Source organism: Ochlerotatus camptorhynchus, unplaced genomic scaffold (genome assembly GCF_037179485.1).
Source record: "Ochlerotatus camptorhynchus isolate MF236.1 unplaced genomic scaffold, CSIRO-AGI_Acam_v1.1 ptg000081l, whole genome shotgun sequence".
Taxonomy (NCBI): domain Eukaryota; kingdom Metazoa; phylum Arthropoda; class Insecta; order Diptera; family Culicidae; genus Ochlerotatus; species Ochlerotatus camptorhynchus.
In genome coordinates this window covers 915,886-922,049 of record NW_027040571.1, presented here as the reverse complement: position 1 = coordinate 922,049, position 6,164 = coordinate 915,886, and positions in this window count along the sequence as shown.

Genomic DNA, 6,164 nt, shown 5'->3' with positions numbered 1-6,164 from the left:
TACGACATAAGACAAAGCTTCCATCTTTCTATGCGCGCACTCGGTTTGGCCCTATCTCCGAATATGGTTACCAAGGGTTTGTGATTCGTAATAAGCCAGCAAATTTTCCCGTACACCCAACCGGTGGATGTAAGATTCGCTTACAATTATGTGGGATTCATCATCAGAGGATGTAAGTGGAGACCGCATGAACCGAGGATGCGATATACCTAGCTGCGGTCCGATGTAAGAAAATTGGAGACCAAAAAATGTGGAGTGTATTAGTGTGTGAAATTAATTATGTTGGAAAAAATAAAAAAAAAAAAGGTTGCCGACTGGACTCGAACCTCGGACGTTGCGATTTTCAGACCTGAGATTTCTCCACTGCTCTGTCTATGCTACTGAATATGGATAGCCTAAAAGCAAACATGAAGCGCTCATTTTCTCGCATGCTCGACTTCGTATGCTTTTTCTGCTGGAGAGATTCGAGATAAGTGTGTGCGTCGTTCTACAATGTTCTACAATGTGCGTCGTTCTACAAGCTTACTGATATAGTCGAAAGCGTAGATGCAACACGAAATAAAAATGCTCGACTTCGTATGCTTTTTCTGCAGGAGAGATTCGAGACAAGTGTGTGCGTCGTTCTACAATGTTCTACAATGTCCGTCTTTCTACAAGCTTACAAAAAGACAAAAAACCATTACGGAACTAACATTCATTGTAATAGAGGCATTCGAGGCAAGTGTGTGCGTTGTTCTACAATGTTCTACAATGTGCGTCGTTCTACAATCTTACTGGTATAGTCGAAATATCCACGCTAACACGAAATAAAAAAAGACAAAAAACCATTACATCGCTTGCATGGTCAATTCCTAACATTCGTTGCGATGTTCATGAACAGAGGATGATAGGAAACGGAACTAACATTTATTGTAATAGATTTTTGGTTTGCGTGTAAAGATACTAATGAAACTATTCAGGTGCCCATACAAGTGCTTAAGCCTCACGCTCGGTTTGAGCGTACCGTTTTTCTGCATCCGATAACATTTTGAAAGCGTAACTGACAGTCTTCAGTGATCTTTCCACAGTTTTTTGATACAGACCGACTGGGCTTGCATCTGCTACTATAAATGTTTTCAGATCTGGACAAAATATGCTAAAGTATCGTTTCTTGCTAATGATGACTTTAGGTTATCGAATGCTTTTTGGTGAGATGAGATCCAATTGAAAATTACTCCTTTCTTTGTTAGATTATAGAGAGGACTTGCGATGGTCGATAAATGAGGAATGTACCGGCTGACAAAAGTAACTAATCCTAAGAAGCTCCGTACTTCTTCTGATGAACGTGGTTGACGAAATTGGTTTATAGCTTCTAAATTTCTACTAGAAACCCTCGCTCCGTTTGCCGACAAATCATAACCAAGGAAATGAATCTCCTCCACGCATTCAATAGTTTTAGCATCATTCAAAAACATATTTATGCATCAGAACATCCCGGCAGCGCCGACTGGGATTGAACCCAGGCCTGCTGGTTCGCTTCTCTTAAATCGATAATTATCCTGACCTCATGAGCATTTGTTTTCTTTTAATAAGCATTGGAGATACCCATTCCGATACTTCATTAACTATCTCAATTATATCTTAATCTTCTAACTCCCTTCACTTTAGAAGCGTTAGTTTTTCTAAAGAAATTGGTATACGCCGAAACGCTTGCCGAACCGGTAACTGATTTATCGATTTTCACAGATGCTGTCATATCTATTTTAATTTGTATTATATTATAACTATACTCGAAATTAAATCTATCGTTTATTCTCACCTTTGATACAAGGCATGGCACTGCTGTCCGTAGCATTGAGAAACTTCAAGACTCCTAATTTTTCAGCTGACTTTCCGGAGAGCAAGGAACGCTTCCCATTTTCAATTACGAAGAACGTAGTGCTACAGCTCCGGTTTCCAATAACGATTTCCACATCAATTTCTCCAAGAACTGTCAACAGACGGTTGGATACATATCCTCGGAACATTTTACTATTGCCTTTCCGTACGCCGTATGCCTTAAATCCCACATTCTTAAGAGTCTTCCAATCCGGTGTACTAAGGATGTCCTAATCCAGATGAAACAACTCGCGAATCTCCACTGTGTCATGCTACAATATGTGTATTTTCGGAAAGGGGATGACGTGTAGAGGCCGGAAATCGATGCCAGGTGGCATTTTGGAATCCAAGATAGTGGCAATCGGTTCAAGAAAAACTGTCAAATACCCTACAATATGGGTATTTTCGGAACGGGGATGACATGTAGAGGCCGGAAATCTATTCCTGATGTCATCCCCTTTTCGGAAATACCCTTATTGTAGAGTATTTGACAAGTTTTCTTGAACCGATGGTCGCCATCTTGAATTTCAAAATGGCGTCAGGCATCAATTTCCAGCCTCTATACGTCGTTCCCTTTTTGGAAAATACCCATATTATAGGGGATTTGACAGTCGTTGAATCGATGACCGCCATCTTGGATTTTAAAATGGCGTCCGAAATCGATTGACGGCCTCTCTACACTTCATCCCTATTCCGTTTCGTGTCCTCACATTGCACAGCAACATCTTATATGGACAAGCTTTCCAGGCATAACATATTAAGGAAGTTCATGTGCTCACTAGCGCCGCGTAGTGAGAGAGTTCTTAAATAATATGACCATCATCCGAAAGGACTTGGTCACCTGAACAACTTTGCTCAAGACAGCATCGTTCTATGTGGCCAGGTTCTCGAGATACAGTTTATATAGGAAGTTTACATGCACACTAGCGCTGCGTAGTGAGAGAGTTCTGAACTAATATGAACACCATACAAAAGAACATGATCACCTGAACAACTTTGCTGAAGACAGTAGCTTTCTATATGGCCAGGATTTTGAGATACAGCTTATATATCAAGCTCATATGCACACTAGCGCTGCGTAGTGAGAGAGTTCTGAACTAATATGACCACCATCCGAAAGAACTTGGTTACTTGAACAACTTTGCTCAAGACAGTAACTTTCTATATGGCCAGGATCACCAATTATTCTATGTTGGACCTATGATCCATATATTATAGCACCCCCCAAGTAACAATTTCCAGTTGAAGAAACGCTTTCGTTTTGATTTTGTTCAGCTGCATGTTGAATAATAATTGCACAATGTGTTCACCACAACTTTTATAAAACCCTTGTTTACACTGGTTTGGAGAACCTATACAACTGCAACACAAAGGTGTTGTCTAACGTATTCAGTAAAACGTTTACCCAAAATCAATTTCTTGTTGAAGAAACGCTTCCATTGTGATTTTATTCAACTGCATTCTGAATAATAACTGTACAATTTGTTTATTACAACTTCTGTAAAACTCTTGTTTACACTGGTTTGGAGAACCTGTTCAACTACAGCATTATATGTATACGCGGTATAGGAGTAGAAGCAACTTTTATACAACTTTTATAGATACATATTTAAACTCAAGCTTTATTATTTTGGTGAAAGCTCTTATACAACGTTTGTAGACACTTCTTGACAGCTGCTTTGAAATTTAGTAGAGAGTAAACCTGAGAGGCGTTTGTTGCACTCTTTTATGATTCCTAAATAAACACTATACAGCAAGCGGTGAAAAGCGTTTATAGCACTTTTCAATGACTCCTTAACAACCGGATAGAAGCAACTTTTATACAACGTTTATAGATACATATTTAAACTCAAGCTTTATTGTTTTTTTTCCTTTGGTTTGTTTTTTTCGTCGATCTTGTTTTCCGTGCTGAGCACCAATGCTACCGACGTGCCAGGAAGGCAGCTCCCACACCTGGACCCTACCTATCGACCCATCAACTCATGAACCGGGGACCAACGGCTTTAATTCCCATCCGAAGGAAGGCGTGATCAGAGATGTTATGCCTCAGAACATCCCGGCGGCGCCGACTGGGATTGAACCCAGGCCTGCTGGGGTGAGAGGTAATCACGCTTACCACTACACCACTGGCGCCGTTAAGCTTTATTGTTTTGGTGGAAGCTTTTATACAACGTTTGTAGATACTTCTTGACAGTTGCTTTGAAATTTAGTAGAGAGGAAACCTGAGAGGCGTTTGTTACACTCTTTTATGACTCCTAAATAATCATTGTACAGCAAGCGGTGAAAAGCGTTTATAGCACTTTTCAATGACTCCTTAACAACCGGATAGAAGCAACTTTTATACAACGTTTATAGATGCATATTTAAACTCAAGCTTTATTATTTTGGTGAAAGCTCTAATACAACGTTTGTAGACACTTCTTGACAGCTGCTTTGAAATTTAGTAGAGAGGAAACCTGAGAGGCGTTTGTTACACTCTTTTATGACTCCTAAATAATCACTAGCGGTGAAAAGCGTTTATAGCACTTTTTAATGCCTCCTTAATAACCGTTGTGTAAGTACTCACAATATTCACAGATTAAAATTAGTTTAAGAATTGTCGTGGTACGCCAAAATAATTGCTTGTACAGTTTTTATTAATTTAATTTATTTGTGCACATTGAAAAATATATGTAATTATGCCATAATTCACATTCTGTGATCATGGAGGAAGTAGTAACAAGCATCTGTTTAATCTTTGATTGATATTCTTTCAATTAATCTCTCTCTAATCATTAATTGAGAGAATTTATCTAGAAATGTTATCGTTGATTATATGATATATGTCTTAAATTAATGTTTGCATTTATTAATAAAACCTATATATAAATTTACCTCTACTCCACCGAAGGTTTCTCGAAGCAAGATTCGAACTCATGATCCCGGATTGCCAGCCGCTTCTGTTTCCATCTGCTCTATTCTTGAATACATATTTTGATCATATGAGAGAAGTATATGAAGCTCGTCTTGAGTGACTGCTCTTGCAGTCGAATAATCATTGCATTATGGTCATATAAACGTGCCTATCACTTGTGCTATTTTTAGCAACAAAATTGTGGTTGGTGGTTGGTCGAACGTAAACAATCATTTAAGAGTGCTCCAAGCAGCTTTTGAAGCGTTTAACCAAATGGCAATACAACTACATTCTTGTACAACTCTGGAAGCTATTATTCAACGTTTGATCAACTCAGGTGTTGTATAAGAGCTCCCAATGGTTTGTTTTGATGCGTTTATTCCACGTTCTGTATAGCTCTTGTGAATCAGTTTAACTAAGGTGCTATAAAAGTTATCGTAGGTCTTATAAAGCATATAGTTAAACCGAACGTAAACAATCATTTAAGAGTGCTCCAACAGCTTTTAAAACTTTTAATCAAATGGCAATACAACTACATTCTTGTTCAACTCTGGAAGCTATTATTCAACGTTTGATCAACTCAGGTGTTTTATAAGAGCTCTCAATTGTTTGTTGGGCCGTCACTAGCACTAGCGGCGTAGTTCCCAATTAAACCTAAATCCAATGACACAGGCTTGTTGGTCTATCCCAGTACAACAACTTTGTCGAAGACTAACGAGTAAGCAGTAGAATGCCTGCTTCTATAGGACATTAGATTTAAGTTTACCTAGCTTTAAGTAAAAATGGACCTAGGTTAGTATATATTCAGTAAGTTTGCGATGGTTTTCATCAGTCGAGTATTAGTACAAGAGCCTGAAGAAGTCTGCCCATTGTAGACGAAATACGCGTATCTGTCAACGATAAGCAAATAAAATGGAAATTACTAATCCTTCTCTATTTCTTTATATAGATATTAGTGATATGGTTATGAGCAGAACAAGGTGTGGTGACGTCATAAAGTTTCATCATTACAGAGTCCTTCTTTTACTTCCAGAACTTTAGTGAAATTTTTTTTTTGGAAAATCATCAAAATGAGAGTTAAAACGTTAAGATAACAAGAAATTTTTTTCTACAAAATACATTTTACAACAACAGCACAATTATAATCTCAACATCCCATCGCATCCCAAAATTGTTACTGTAAATTTCGATGGATTTTAAATTTTTACGGGGTATCCAATTTGAAAAATCACCCGAACGAGGGATAAGATGGCGAGATATCGTTTTCAAATGTTCTAGGAACGTGTTTCTGTAGTCACTTCCTACAAAAAACTTGCGGACGACAATGTCATAACAACTTTAGTTAGGCAGTATACGACCATCATCGAGACAACATACAACAATTCATAAAGATGGCGGTACCAAAAAATTAGGA